This window comes from Pinus tabuliformis, chromosome 2_1 (assembly GCF_031772625.1).
Source record: "Pinus tabuliformis cultivar Carrire ecotype Pingquan chromosome 2_1, CPIR1, whole genome shotgun sequence".
Lineage (NCBI taxonomy): Eukaryota > Viridiplantae > Streptophyta > Pinopsida > Pinales > Pinaceae > Pinus > Pinus tabuliformis.
Genome location: NC_142299.1, coordinates 693,549,999 through 693,566,600, shown reverse-complemented (window position 1 = coordinate 693,566,600; position 16,602 = coordinate 693,549,999).

Genomic DNA, 16,602 nt, shown 5'->3' with positions numbered 1-16,602 from the left:
ATTGTGTATATATCACATAAAAAGCCCCCAATATTTAATATCCTGTCTCGGTCGAAATACGACCATAGTCTTAACATAATGAGGGATTAATAGTTCATTCGGAACCGGTTAATAACCTCCCCACACTATTTCGAAATGAATTAACCCAACGTTAATTAATTAAAAAATCACCCCGCCAACCAATAAACACTGCCCCGATATAGTTTATTAAAATATATTACATCGGGTCCCGCGCATTAACTCTCCACTATCTTCGCAAAGCACCAACTGTCCAATCGGTGCCCTCCCATCAGACGGCTAATATTCATATCACGACTTGCCTATCCACTGCACTTTAATGCCTAGGAGACTGGCGGTATTACAGCCCGTACCAGGATGCGTGGCCCCCCTGTCCGAAACCACTTAGGCCCATAAGCGGTGTGGGCCAAAACCACTTAACCCCCCCCCCCCTGCTCACCCGTCATGCTAACATACCGCCATGTCACTGCCACATCACCCTCTGCTACGTGACAAAGTGTCCCATCATGCTGACATCATCTGTCAATAAATGCCAAAAATTACCCGCCAACCCGTAATTTCGTTAAAAAGCGACGAAATGTCATTTTCGCTGTAGAATCTCTTTGTTCACGCTCCCATGCAAAATAAAAACTAAAGCAACTGTACCTGCTTTCAACTACCGCTTGACCAAGGAAAACACCAGCAACATGCTCTGTACTCCGTTATCCGACCTACAGTTACTCAATTTGCGTCCTCAATCCAGGTATTTATCCGTTTTACTGGTAACCTTGTAAATTCCACTTTTTCACTAAAAATTTACCTATGAGAGCCAAATTCAAGAAGAGAACGGTCTGTTTAGCCCATTAAAAGACTCCCAGACCTGCTGTTCAGTCCAATTTTCCTCAACAATCCCAGGTTCTAGTTTGAAACACAAGAACCAAACATGGAAGCCCCCGCAGCTCTGAATGTCGCGCCTGTAAATGCACCTCACAAAGACTTGAATTATCTGCCTCTTGCAGACAAAGTTTTCCAAATAAAGGACTTAACCCCTGATTATAATCACCTTCAGTCCTTCTACCAAATTAGGGATAGTTATAAAAACAACTCTGACATTTTTGGACTGTGGGAATCAAATCTGCCCATATACTTTCTTCCCTCAGTGCATATTTTCCCAGATATCATTCACCAATGTTGTGCCAATTATGACCCTGTCATTAGGGCAGTTATGTCACCTTCCCAAGCTGTCTTGTTTTCCATCACTGCAGAATCCATCAATGAGATGCTACATTTCCATTCCACTCAGCCTCATGCTCCTCTTTCCATGGGATTTTTGCTAGAAAAAGCCTCTCAATTGCCCAACACGGAGATAACTCGTATTTCCCAGATGTTCATGTCACCAAAGTATCAACCTAAAGGCCCTCCTCCTTATCTGCAAGCTTTTTTCACTGAAATTGGTAGGCTTATTGTTGACATGATATCCTCAGTCTTGAGATTTAGAACAAGCGAATATGTGAATGATATCACCCTGGTTCTGTTATCAATGTACACTCCAGGACAGCCCCCTGCTGTCAAGTATGACTATGCCACCTTCATTGCAAACAAAATCCATGCTCAATTCATGAATTTGGAAAGGGAAGGAGTTTTTAAATACACATCTTTTATATACCATCTGTTGTTGTATTATCAGCCAGACAACTTTCCATTTCCCAATAGAAAATTAGACTCAAAGGGAAATAGAAGGTCTGTGATCTTTTGGAGCTCTGTTTTCCACAATACCTGTGAGTGTCGTTATACTTATAGTGAATTCATTGACCTGTTTGTACAACCAGCCTCAACTTTGTTGATAGGAGCTCCTCCTCCTAGGATCTCTGGTGATGTGAAAAAGATTCTACAACTTTCTAAACAATACAAGGTAGGTGACTGGTACCTCTACCAGAATCACACAGAAATCAGAATGTATGGGTGTGAACTTTGCCCTTTTAAGTTGCCCAAATATGTGCGCATGATGTTATTTGCATTAGAATACTTTAGGCAGATTATCAACGCAGACCTGGCCCATTTTTGTAATGTAAATATGAAGGCTCAACTGAGAATCAAAAACCAGTTAGGCCCTTATGTTATCCATTCTAGGGAAGCCTAGAAAGATGCAGAACATATCTTAGAAGACCACCTCAGATTGAAGAAGAGCTTTGGGTGGGTGCCATATGACCCTTGTAGTTTCATAAGTAACAGAAGGGTAAAGTATAGGCTATCAGTGTATATACATCATAATATCCCAGAAATTGAGCAGTATGAAAATCAAGAAGAATGAGTAGAAGGGACCTTAGCTGAATAAATTACTAAATAGGGAAAAATGGAAAAAGCTATGAAAGATCTTGAAAAAATTCTTGATCTGGACTCTTTTGAACAGGTATCTTTCAAGCTGCCTCAACAATCAGCAGTTGGAACATCCTCTGCTGGAACTTCTCAGCAGCCTGCATAGAGAACCAACACATCAATCACAGGCACCTCAAAGGGCAAGGAAGTGGAAACTACAGAGTAGCCAATAATGACCGATTAGCCAGGGGGTTCTAGAGAACAGGAACAAGTGCAAATTCCTCCTGCCCAATCTAAGGTAGTTGAAATCCCAGCTTTACAAACTCCTCTAAATGAGGAAAAAGGCAAGAAAGAGACAGAGAAGAAGCCACACCTATTAGTGGACCTACTGAGCAACCGACATCAAAGAGACAAAGATTGGATCCTCTGTCAAAAGAGGAAATCATTGAAGAAACAACAAATAGCCTAAGAGGTGAGAGGTTAGTCAGCCAGCAAACTTCCCCAGTGGTAGATACATCAATTAGCTCACATAGGCAAGAGCTAGAAAGGCGACATATTGTTGAAGTGTCATCTACCAGGCCACCAGGCAAACAACCCTCTAACATCAAACGGACTTTCACAGAGATAAAGGCCAGGAATGATCCCATGAGAATTGAAATTTATAATCAATACTTAAAAATGGCCCCCTCAACCCAGCAAAGATTGATGTCTACCTATGACATCAAAGAAGGAAAAATGATCATGAGTTATTTTAAGCCAAAGGTACAGCAACCCTGGTCTACAGCAGATTATATCAAGACAAACTTAGAGGTCCTAGCTAAAGACATTCACCCCTTGGACCAGATTGAACTCCACAAGAATACTGGAGAAATGGTTTATTCTACATTGGCTAACAAAGAAATGTTGGCCCACCAGTTACAAAGTTCCTTAAACAACACAACAGCTCAGTTAGATTGGGAAAAAGTTTCTTCTGTGGCCAAAGATAATAGAATCAAATCATTAGAAGATATCATCATAGAACTAGGACATGACCCCAAAGATGCCAAGGGCATAAAAGCACTAATCAAGAAGAAGGAAGAAGACATTGCTGCCCTAAGGAAACAGTTGAAGCTACCTCTTTCAAGACACCCTCAAACTGCAGAAATCATAAAGCAAAAATCAGAGGAGGACATGATGGACCTGCTCAAGAAACTAAATCAAAGATTAACTGATACAGAGCAGGCACTTGAAAAATCATTAAAGGAGAAGCAGGGAGAGTCGACCTCCCAGCCACCTGAAGTAATTCCTACAATCACAAGTGCAATCCCCTCAACAACTGGATCAGTATTGGCTCCAAATGTACCACCAGCCATAGCAACAATAATCACAGGCACAACATCAACAAGAGCAGCACCAGGTAGCAGTACAGGTATGACCACAAAAGAGTTGATAAAAGCCATGGAAGAATTGAAACTCCAAGTGTCAGAGCTGAAGCAAGTAAAGGAGAAATTGGCAAAAGTAGAACAAAGTTATGATAAATCCAAAATTAATGTGGCATAAAAAACAAGAGAGGTTAAATCATTGCAGAATAAAGTCAGAACATTAGAAAAGGATCTCACTATGGACAAGCCTCTAGCGGAAATCAAACGAATCCTCTGGACCAACGTCACTCAATCCCTAAGTGATGTTTGGCCATCTATCCAGGAAATTTATGAGCAGATTGACTTGGTGAATGCAGCACATGGAGAAATTCAAAAAGCAAGAGCTTTATTAGGACAAATGCCTGATCAAGTCAACCGGCTCATTCATTTTTTGAATTATAGAAACAAAGAACAGCTGGAATAGCTCAACATCCCAGATAGAACATGCACCATTTTGGATATCAAAAGAGTTCTAACCAAGAAAACTTTAATGTAGAATTTAGAAAAAAGATGCTAGGATATGCAAGTAGAAATCAATTCTTTCATGCAAAGATTTACAATTTTGCAAGATAAAGGGCTGCCAAGTCTTTTGGGAAATAATGACAGGCTAATGAGACACACAGATTATGTACATAAGTTGAACACATATGCTTTTGATTAGGTCAATTCATCAACAAGTGCTTCAGGAGAAAAAGCACCTCCCTTAGGCCAAAGTCTCTATGATAATCTGGAGAATTTATTTTATATTGAACATGAAGTAAAACATCTGTTTCAGCTCCAACCTAATTTTGTCAGATATACAGAAGCTGATGAAACACTGAGGAAACTTCAGAGTCATAAATTGCCAGATCAATAATGGTGGGAAGACATGTTGGGAATTTTGTAAAATTCTCTCGGATAAAGCGAAGATTTCAGGCTATTTTTCCATGATGAAATAAACAGAGTTAAATAAGACTCAAGCGGGTCAAAGTATATCTGATCAAAGCCAAAGAATGTCCAGCCAAGGTGGAACAACCAACATAGAGTATCAGTAGAAGACAGACGTAAACCGACTCGCAACACCTACCTCCGATACATCCAATAAAGAAAGAGCGGACATCACAGTGTCAATTTATTGTTTCCCTGTTTCCGAGACTGTTTGTCTCTATATTTTGTAAAAAAAGGCATTAATCACCACTAGATATTATTTTCTACCAGATATTTTGTAAGATATTTTGACATTTTTGTATAAATACCCCCCCAGACGAAGTATTTGGGGTTGGTGGATGTTCATAGTTTTTACTGTAATACTGAAATTTTTGGAATAAAAGGTCATTGGAACCATTGTTGTCAAGCTCACTGGATGAGTAATTGATGCTAAGGACCTGTTACAGAATTCTTGAATCATTTGGTGGATCAATAAGTCCCTTCTGACTTGTGTTTTACAGTTTCTATGTTTATTATCTCACCTATGTTTTGTGATCTCAATAGTAGAGAAAAGGAATAATTCAGAATTTGCTTAACTACACTCTGTCTTCAATATTTATTATTTTCTATGTTTTCTTTAGAATTAGTATAAATAGTGAATTCTTAATTGCTCCTATTTCCCTTGATTCTTTCATCTTAACTATTTGCTAAGGCAGTAATCAACGATTTCCCACTGTCAACCTGATGAACGATTCTTAATTTCCTTTCACCCTTTGACTCCATTCCATCTGATTCCAGCCTATAAATTGTTCCATGTTTGATTAACTTGCTCTGTGATACCATCCTCTATTGAGAAACCAAATCCAGAAATCCATCCTTCTTTGACTCCATCATGCCCAATGGACTAAAAACTGTTCAGTTTAACCTCAATGTTCTATTGAATCTCGCCATCCAAAACCTAAACAAAACCTTTGTACTTCATAACTAGCCTAACACTTTTCAAAACAAAGCTAAATCATATAGAGAGAGCCCTCTCTAGATATAGATTGGCTAGAATCTGTATCTAAAAGATTGGTCTGTGGTTACCTCAGCCGTATTCCCTTTCTTACAACTTTGGGGAACAACCTGAGTGATAACAACCTCTATAATTCAACATACCATTGTTATAGACATTTTTGTGCCTTACAGCATGGAGCATGAAATGTCAATAATCTGAGGGATCCAAAGTCCCTAAACATGTTGTTCTTACCCTTAGAGGAACAAGGTCAGCAAACCACAGCACTGCAAATCAGTTCTCCACTGAAAAACACTCAAGAACAGGTCAATTTTGGATCAAAGCAGCTGCTCCACTAAGCATCTACGCTGAATGTCAAAAGCTCTATGGTGTACCTACGTTGCATAGCAAGTGAAACAAAGGCTACCTGCGCTAGGCGTACTTTGACATGTGGAGGAATCTTTTCTCAATGTGCCAGTGCCCAGGAAGCTTCCAAAATGACACTTGTATCAGAAGATTCGCCTAATGATGAGTTAAGAGCTTCTAAAACTCCAAGTGGAAGGTAGAAACTCCGAGTGAAGGACTGAAGAACAACTGGAGTTGAAGAGGACAACAAGTCACACATCAAGCTGACTTATCTTCACTCCAAAAATCTATATAAGGATCTCATCCCATGGGATTTGGAGGCCGGAATTTAGTGCAAAGAATTGCTGTTGGTTTACAGTTGAGAGTATTGGGTGATTGCTTGAGGGAGGTGAAGAGGAGATTTCTTTCCGTCGGGAAGGTGATGCTGGATTGGAACTCTTACGGTTGTATCACCGCCTGAACCTTACTTCCTTATATTAATAAAGCATTTGAGGTTCTTCTATTCGCATGTGTTTCAATGGTGTATTGTCTTACTTGCGTATTTGATTTATGCTAATCCTTGAATCAATTATGAATGCATGCTTCTTGTAGTTTCCTTTTCTTGTCTTGTTTGCAGGATCTCGCATAGCTGGGCCCGTGAGAAGACTTGGAGCTGGGAGCAAGCGGCAAATAGAGGAGATTGGATCGACCATTTGCGCAAGACATCGGTAAGTGGATCTCTTCCTTTCATCTCTTGCATGTCATAAAGAAGTAACTTTAGATAGCTTTGCTTCAGCTGTTGCTAAGGAACTATCACCCTTAGAGTGGGATAGGGTCATTCCGTGTTGGATACTTTTCCCCACAACAGACTGGCGACTCCGCTGGGGATCATGTCTTGTTGGTAGCTTGTGTTTCTTGCTATTCATTTCCTAAACAAAGGGAGTACCGAATCGAACTGCGTTCGAATCCTTCGAATGCAAAGTAGAGGGCAGCTACTCTAGCCCAGTGCTGGGCATGTTTATGATTTGAAGAGCTGATCCACAAGGACTCTTTTTAGCTCTTTGTGATAGTGTTCATCTTCCTTTAATCATCCTCTAGTGTATACTTGACTGATAACTTCTGATTTGGCCAAAAACCATTGATTTTTGAGCAAATTGTGACCCGGAATCTGAGAGAGACGAGAGTTGTCTCTTCAGTGCAGCTGCAGCAAAGGCTACCTACGCTGCAACGCAGGTCCCGAAGGGGCTACCTGCGCTGCATGTCAGATTGACAGTGCAGCACCTGCGCTGATCCAATTTTGCCTTGTGCAACTGGGGTTCCCCACTGTCTGTTGCCCAGTTTTCAATATTGTTTTTGCAGCCTGTTGTCAACCTGTATACCCAGATGAAACTATCTTTCTTTGCCTTCATTCCGCCTCAGTTGTATGAAGAAACCATGATTGTTCTTATTGTATTTCTTGCTTTCATTCACAGTTTCCCGTAGCGAAAGTGAACTAGTCTTGATATGACCTCTTGGATCTAAACCTGTGATAAAGTGTCGTTGTGATTCTAAGAGCTAGTTTATTGCTGTTCATAGCTGCTTGAGCATTTTCTTTCGTTATATGGTTCAAATTACAGTATTTCTTGTGTTGAAACGGGTGAATCTTAAGGTGTTCTTTTGATTATTGGACAAATACTTGTTTGCTTTCGCTTGAAATAGAATTCGAAATCGTACAACAGCTTTCTTTTTGTAGTACATCAACATTAAGGAAGAAGAAAAGAAATACTTGCATTGTGCATGTGCATTTTGACAGTTTGCATGTCGATTTAGGAAAGTGCATCAGTGTGTGCTCTATGATTTGTTTGAAAAGATGATGTCTTTCTTTTCCCTCAGTAGTTAAGATTTTCATAAAGTTGAAAGAATTGAAAAAGCTTGCTTATCATTCTTAGACTGCATTTAGGAGTTGTATCATACATCACGTGGTGATCCATAAAGGCAAACTGCTAAGCAAGATCAACCTAAAAAGAACTGAATTTATCTAACAACGCTTTGAAACATAACGAAACACAGTAGAGGTCTAGGTAGAGACGTGAACCGGCGTCGTTAAACATAGTGACTGCCGATCTCTACGAAGGTGGGTGATTCCTCCTGAGGAACGATAGCACTAATACGGACTTGTGCCCCCGCGTACCGTCGCGTATATTGGGGGACTGTTATAGACATTTTTGTGCCTCGCGTCAAGGAGCAGGGAATGTCGATAATTACAGGGATCCTCAGTCCCTAAACATGTTGTTTTTACCCCTAAAAGAACAAGGTCATCAATCAACAGCACTTCCAATCAGTTCTCCACCTGAAAACACTTCAGAACAGGCTTATTTTGGATCATGTCAGCTGCTTAACTGAGCTTCTGCGCTGTATTGCAACTGTCCCACTCTGTACCTGCGCTGGAAGTCAAAAACAATGAAGGCTACCTGCGCTGGGCGAGATTGGCCAAGTGGCACAGTCATCCTGCAAGGTGTCAGTTGCCCAGGAAGCTTCCAAACTGACACTTGGGTCATGAGATTCGCCCTGTGATGAGTAAGAGGTACTTGATCACCATGTGTAAGCAAGGATCTCCAAGTGGACACAGGAACTGAAGATTAACTGAAGATGGGGAGGACACTAGTCAGCTATATGCCAGCCTCCAGCTGACTCATCCTTTCCTCTTCCCTCCTATATATAGAGCTCTTCTATGAGGTCTAAGGAGGCTGGAATTTTGTATAAGCAAGGAGGTGCTATTGGTATACTGCCAGGATTATTGGGTGATTGTTTTACTAGAGGTGAAGAAGAGAGTTCTTGCTGCCGAGGAGGTGCTGCTGGATTGGAGCCAACATCATTGGTTGTAACTTCCTTTGGAACCCTGTTACTTTCTATCAATAAAGTTTGCATGTTCTTCTATATACTTGTTTTACATAGATGCTTTTGTGTTTACATGTATATTTGATGCAACCTAATCCATGCTTCAGTTATGATTGCTTGTATCTCGTAGTTTGCTCCCTTTTGTTGTGCAGATTCTGTGTGTAGCTGGATCGGCTTGGAGAGCAAAGAGCTGGGAATCGGATACAAAGAGAGAAGGACAAGGATCGACTAAGCGCAAGACACCAGGTTGGTTGACCCTATTTCCGTTCTCTCTGTGCTTTCATAAAGATGAACATGAAAACTTTGTCATTCAGTTGTTGCTAAAGTCTGTCACCTTTAGAAAGGGTTAGTGTCATCCGCATCGGATACTTTTCCCCACAACAAACTAGCGACTCCGCTGGGGAGATCCTAGTATCTTGTTGTTGTAGTATTTTGCTATTCATTTCTTGAAGAAAGGAGTACCGAATCGAAAAGCTTTTGACTCTATCAAAAGCGAAGTAGAGGGTTTTGCTACTCTTGCTCCTTTGCTGAGCAAATTCAAGATTTAAAGAGCTAATCTACAGATGAATCCTTACTCTTAGTGATAGATCTTTATCCTCTTGATCATCCCTTAACCTGTACTTAACCCATAGCATTTTATTTCAGTCAAAACAGTACATTTTTGAGCTTTTTATGACCCGGAATTCTTAGCAGACGTAACTCTCGTAAGTCAGTGCAGGCTGTCCACAGGCAGTCTGCATTACAGCACAGGTGCTCCCTTCGGGAACTGCGCTGAGAGTGAAACTGGTGAACTAGTGCCTGCGCTGGTCCAGTTGGCCTTAGTCTAGCTCAGCTCTTCCTTTGTGTCTTGGCCCTGTTTGCACTTGTTTTTGGCTGATTGCTTGCTGGTTATTGTATTTGCTGTAGACCTCATCTCCTTGACATTATTCCGCCTCAGTTGTGTGATGAAATTGTAAACGTTCTTTCAGTATTTCTTGTTTCAGTTACAATTTCCCATTGTGAAAAGCGAACCTAGTAGCTGTGGCCTCTTAGATTGCGATCTTATGAGTTAGTGTTATTGCTGTTCATAGCTGTTTTGGATTGGTTTGCTTCTCACTTTATGGTTTGAATCTATACTTTTCCTGTATTTAAAACAAGTCTTTCATAAGGTGTTCTTTTGATTGTGGACAAGCTTGTTTATTTCTACTTGAAAGTTGATTCAAAAATCATACAACCGTTTCCTTTTGTTAAGCATCAACATTAAGGATAACGAAAAGAAATACATGCATTGTGCATTTTGCATTTGACTGTATGCTTGACGATTTAGGAAAATGTGCATTTTAGTGTGTGTTCTTTGATCTGTGGAAAAAGTTGTGTCTTGCTCTTTCCTCAAGTAGATTAAGGTTTTCAAAGTTGAAAGATTGAAAAGATTTTGCTTCTCATTCTTAGATTGCATATAGGAAGTTGTATATATACATCTCGTGGCGAACCTGAAAGGCAAACTGTTAAGAAAGATCAACATTAAAATAAACTCAATTTACATAACAACGCTTTGGAATTTAACGCAAACATCTAGAGGTCTAGGTAGAGACGTGTTCCGGCGTCGTTAAACATAGTGACTGTCGATCTCTACGAAGGTGGGTGATTCCTCCTGAGAGTCGGTGGCACTAACACGGATTTGAGCTCCCGCGTACCGTCGCGTATATTGGGAGACCCCTATAGGCTTTTATCCTTTATCCTTAGGAAACCGTGTCGGCCGCCCTACTAATCGCGATGCAGTGAACACAGCATTCACGAAGATCGACCACCCGTACCATAAAACGTATTCTGTGGTTTCGCGAAAGGTTTGGCACACCCTCTGCCTAGATCTCCAGAGCAGTTTCTTTTGGCCCTTTTCAAACTCTATAACTGAAAAGGTCCAACCGAGCATTTGTCACTTCGGGCTCGTTAATATATCGAAGGCGACTAGAGTCATCTTTAGCTTTTTCTCGACTCTTAAAACATGAAAAAGCAAGTTTGTGTCTAAAAGCGTCGTAAATAAAACTTATTTTAAAGCGGAACATAATCACCTGTTATTCCCACGTTGATCTTTCAGTTGAAAAGTATGGAGCCCACCAACCAAGGAAGTAACCTTGGCGGAAGTCCAAATCCCTTCTCCTCTTGGGGAGATGTTGGTGCGCCTCATATGGCTACATTGTCACTTCCAGGATTGACAATCGGCCTTCCTGTTTGGCTCTTTTCAACTAATGTTGTCCAAATCGCCACTAATCCTGAGCAGTCGAATCAACTGTCAGAACAATCTAGAACTACCCACCAGCCTTCTACATCTTGTGATACTTCCTCTGATCCTTCATCTTCGTAGGGTAGAGCCGGCAAAAGTCAGCCTCCCAAGGAGAAGAAGGAAAAGAAGAAGAAAGGGAAGAAGCAGAAGGAGCCTCTGGCGAAGGCGACTGGGGGCAAGCAGAAGAAAACTGACAAAAACCCACACACTGCACCGACCGGGCCTAAATCGCCATGTGTCATTTGCAAAGGGATCCATTTCCATCGTGATTGTCCTTGTATTCCCCGGATACTAAGGGACTGGTCCCCGAGGTTGCACAATCTGGTAGCATCAACCTCTGGTTGTCAAGTTGATTGCATTCCCTCAACTAGCGAGAGTGAAGGACGAAGAAGGGGACCAAGATCACCCTGTCTATTGTGTGAAGGTCACCATGCCATCCACAAATGTCCATTCTTAGATGAGGCCAAGAGAGTTTTGGAAGATCGCCCGGTGTCACCGGTGCAACTTCCGCCTGGATACCGAAAACTCGCACCTAATCCCTCGATAGTTGAAAATCCAGTTGAACCACTCAAGTGGTCAGCTGATGTGTCAGTCATTGAGAATGAACCTACCGAATCTAGACCAGATGAAAGTCTAAAGGTCGAAACGGCAGTTGACCCGGTTCTTCCTTCAAAGGTTCTATCGTCCAATGACTCCGTCATTGAAGACCCGTCTTCAAATGACACTGTCACCGAAGTGTCGTCTTCATGTGACACCCTCACTGATGAGAACAAGGATGACACCATCCAGGTTCTCTTTATCAGCACCGACTCAGATGAGCATCAGGGCAATGCGCCCATTCCTTTATCGCAGGAAGGAACATCATCAGAGTCGTATCCAGCCGTTTATTCGGTCCCACCACCAAGCAACCTGGTTGTATCCTTTGATTGGAATCAACTAGGCAGACCCCGGTTACCAGCCAGTGTTCCATTCAGAATCATTGTCCAGATCTATAGAATGGTTATGGCTGGTACTATCATTGATGAAGGGGCGTCTGTGAGTATCCTTTCCTCTGTTGCTTGGAAAGCACTGGGTTCCCCAGCGCTTTTACCTGAGTTGAGAAATCTCTCAGGTTTTGATAAAGGAACCAGTCGACCATTAGGGATCCTCCCCGATATACCTGTTACATTGAAAGGGAAGACCGTCAGGATGAACGTGTTGGTAGTTCAAGGACCCTTGGATTATAACCTACTCCTTGGACGCGACTATATTTATTGCATGGAAGCGATAGTCTCCTCACTCTTTAGAGTAATGTGTTTTCCACACGAAGGAAGGGTGGTCAAGCTCGTAGACCAACTTTCATTTCCGGGATCTCGCATCGCAAATAGTCAAATACCAATCCTAAATGGTCTGTTCACTCAAGATTCGCCTCCGCCCCCAGTCCTCCTTCCCGATGAATGCGAGTGACTCGGAAAGAAAGACTAGGACCCAGGGGGCATGCACCCTGGTCTGCTTCGGGCAGAGGAAACTCCGGATATAAGGAAGAATTTCCGCAGAAGAACATGACTAGTCCGTACCCCGTCCGTGGAAGGAAGTGGGGTTGTTCTGGAATAGTGTTCTTTTGTTAAAGTTATGTGTTTGGCAAAAGAGTCATTCACCTTTGTCTAAAAAAGTGGGCAATGCCCAAGTAGGAATTCCCTTATTGTAACAAGTAGTCACCATCTTTAAATTCAAGCCTCGCCCATCGAAACATATGTTTTGAAGGATAAGCAGGGGCAGTAAACTAAGAAGGAGACCATATTGTTGTAACAGAGGGTAACCATCTTTGGACAACCCAATGATAGACACCGCCGAAGAAAGAGATTGATTTGCGGCAGCGAATAGAACCACTCTTCGGATAATAAGAAAGAGGCAAGCCTCCCTCAATAATACCAATGTTTTATCTTTGAGTAGTGTTCTTCTATTGTCACATAGCTGTTTGTTAAAAGTGGGCCGACAGGAAGTCTGAGTACTGCGTAAGACCCCTTAAAATAACGAGAAGACAAGTATCGTTAGCATTAGATTAGCAAGATGACAAATAAGTAAGAACACCCAGAGAAAAACAAAAGTAGGGGAGAGGAGGGGCAGCCTCGAAATTCTATCCTATACCTGGGGGCATGCAAACTTTTGGAATGCAAGCAAGGGACGACTATTGATTTTTTAAATTTTTAGGTCCTCCCTTTAAACCTGTAGGTCTAACTCGTTAAACTCATAGGATTAGCCGTTTCCAACCTTGCATGAAGAAAGCCTGTGGGGCAAAAGTAAAATTTGCCAAAAATGGAGCATAGCTGTGGTAAGGCCCAAGCTCTATAAAAAATGGATCCTTAGAGAGGGCGTTCTTCTTATGACTGGTATATCGAGCAGTTTTAGCATATAGTTCATGCTCGTTAAAAAATAAACGCGAAATTCGAGCAGTTTTATGACTGAATTTATGCTCGTTAAAAAATAGAAAAGTGTGAGCAAAAGTTTCACCCAGAGTTCAAGCTCATGGAAAAAATGAACCGGTAAATAACCTTTTGAGATCGTAAATTCATTAGCCATAAGAACCTTGATCGTGTTTTCATCCACCACCTCCACTGTTCATTTGGCTGATCATTCACTTCCATTTGTGTGTTTACCTCTTTTGAGAAACAGCTGCGAAGAGTGATTTCACCTAGCCATCCTGGTGACACTGCCGTGATTGGAAATTCCAACCTGTACCTGGAATCTGTAGCTATCCCTGTTTATCACTCGTTCCTCAAAAGACGAGTCTTCTTTCAGCTCTTTTCACTGACTCGTAAAATATGAAAAGTTTGCCGAGTTTTGGCCTTCCAGCTCGTTAAATAACCGGAACGCTATCCCTCCTCTAAATTTTAATCTTTTTGGACCTGAGGGATTATTGCACAAAAGGATCGAGCGCTTGTCTCGTTCGGCTCGTTAAAAGTACCGAACAGCCATCCCTTCTGTATTGTTTTATACTTTTTCGGACTTAAGGGATTTGCTGACGAAAAAGGAATTATGGAGTTGACTTTCTGTACCTTTTTAGACTCTCTAAAAATGAAAAGGACCGAGTTTTCTTTGTCGTTAGGCTCGTTAAAATAATTAAATAGCGACAAACTTGTCTTTAGACGAGAACGAGTTTCCCTATCGCTAGGCTCGTTAAATCTTAGCGATAGGCTTGCCCGAAGGGCAGGTTATAGAACAAGCATATGTTATCCTCCTCAAGCTTGACAAAAATAAAGAGGTACTGGTCAGAAATGACTGGGGAAAAATTGGGAGAACATCAAAGTTTAGAGGTAGCAAGTCACTCTTGAACATGACACTTTTCTTCCGTATCGCATCGGGTTGGGTTGTCTCATTCACCGGTTTCATCACCATGGTCCTCGCCACACCATCCAGTCGGGGTAATGCTACCGATCCATCACATCAGTGTCGTTATATGTTCAAGAGGGGTCATTCAGAAAGTGTCAACCGTGTCCCATCCACTACCATACATTTTCCTTCATCCATTTCACGATCGCCACCCTGAATCATATGTCACAGTTTGTTTCACCTCCACTAAATCATTAGCTCCATTCCGTGTCATTGATGTGGGATTCATCAAGGCCCTCCTTTGACGGATCACTTCTTGTTGACTTCAGCTCATTATCCAAGAAGTCGATCTAGGAACACCCCCATCAGTACTTTGAAGCTTGCATGCCTCAACGGCAAGTTTCTCACTTCTGGCGACAGGTATACATCAATGACCTTCGACCAGAAGATTTTGCGTGGCGTTCGACGCCAAGTCCTTTATTCACGCCACGTAAATTGTACTGCCGTACCTTGAGGGTCATCGTCATTATTGGTGATTCCTCTCGCGCTTGTTAACGGTTTTCATTATTGACCGGTAATCAAGCGATGTCTTTCCATGTTCGACTTCAGCGTAATTCTCACATGGATCGACTTGTACTTAGAGTGAAGATCGAACGAGTTTGAAGACCCCGGATCTAGTTTCATCCATCCGGGCTGCGATATATATTCAGGAAATATAAAAGCATTTGCCATGTACATCATTGCAGCAGATGATCATCCTCCTCAAAGGATGATAATTTTAGCGGAAGATTATCAGTCTGTCTTCAGACGATCGTCTGTCATATGTACCAAAATGTATTTATAGAAAGCTGAGCATGGGAATACCCGCCTCAGCTAGATCATGAGAATAATGATGAATGAAAGATAATGTATTGTATTGTATTGTATTACAGGGCACTCTCCTCAGCACTGGAACGAACTTCGGACCCTCTAGCTAAAGCATTTCACCCGATTAACGGCCTCACACTTTAGGGGGCAACTGTTATAGACATTTTTGTGCCTCACGTCAAGGAGCAGGGAATGTCGATAATTACAGGGATCCTCAGTCCCTAAACATGTTGTTCTTACCCCTAAAAGAACAAGGTCATCAATCAACAGCACTTCCAATCAGTTCTCCACCTGAAAACACTTCAGAACAGGCTTATTTTGGATCATGTCAGCTGCTTAACTGAGCTTCTGCGCTGTATTGCAACTGTCCCACTCTGTACCTGCGCTAGAAGTCAAAAACAATGAAGGCTACCTGCGCTGGGCGAGATTGGCCAAGTGGCACAGTCACTCTGCAAGGTGTCAGTTGCCCAGGAAGCTTCCAAACTGACACTTGGGTCATGAGATTCGCCCTGTGATGAGTAAGAGGCACTTGATCACCATGTGTAAGCAAGGATCTCCAAGTGGACACAGGAACTGAAGATTAACTGAAGATGGAGAGGACACTAGTCAGCTATATGCCAGCCTCCAGCTGACTCATCCTTTCCTCTTCCCTCCTATATATAGAGCTCTTCTATGAGGTCTAAGGAGGCTGGAATTTTGTATAAGCAAGGAGGTGCTGTTGGTATACTGCCAGGATTATTGGGTGATTGTTTTACTAGAGGTGAAGAAGAGAGTTCTTGCTGCCGAGGAGGTGCTGCTGGATTGGAGCCAACATCATTGGTTGTAACTTCCTTTGGAACCCTGTTACTTTCTATCAATAAAGTTTGCATGTTCTTCTATATACTTGTTTTACATAGATGCTTTTGTGTTTACATGTATATTTGATGCAACCTAATCCATGCTTCAGTTATGATTGCTTGTATCTCGTAGTTTGCTCCCTTTTGTTGTGCAGATTCTGTGTGTAGCTGGATCGGCTTGGAGAGCAAAGAGCTGGGAATCGGATACAAAGAGAGAAGGACAAGGATCGACTAAGCGCAAGACACCAGGTTGGTTGACCCTATTTCCATTCTCTCTGTGCTTTCATAAAGATGAACATGAAAACTTTGTCATTCAGTTGTTGCTAAAGTCTGTCACCTTTAGAAAGGGTTAGTGTCATCCGCATCGGATACTTTTCCCCACAACAGGGACCCCTATAGGAACACAGCCTTTATCCATAGGAAGCCGTGTCGGCCGCCCTACTGATCGCGATGCAGTGAACATAGCATTCACGAAGATCGACCACTCGTACCGTA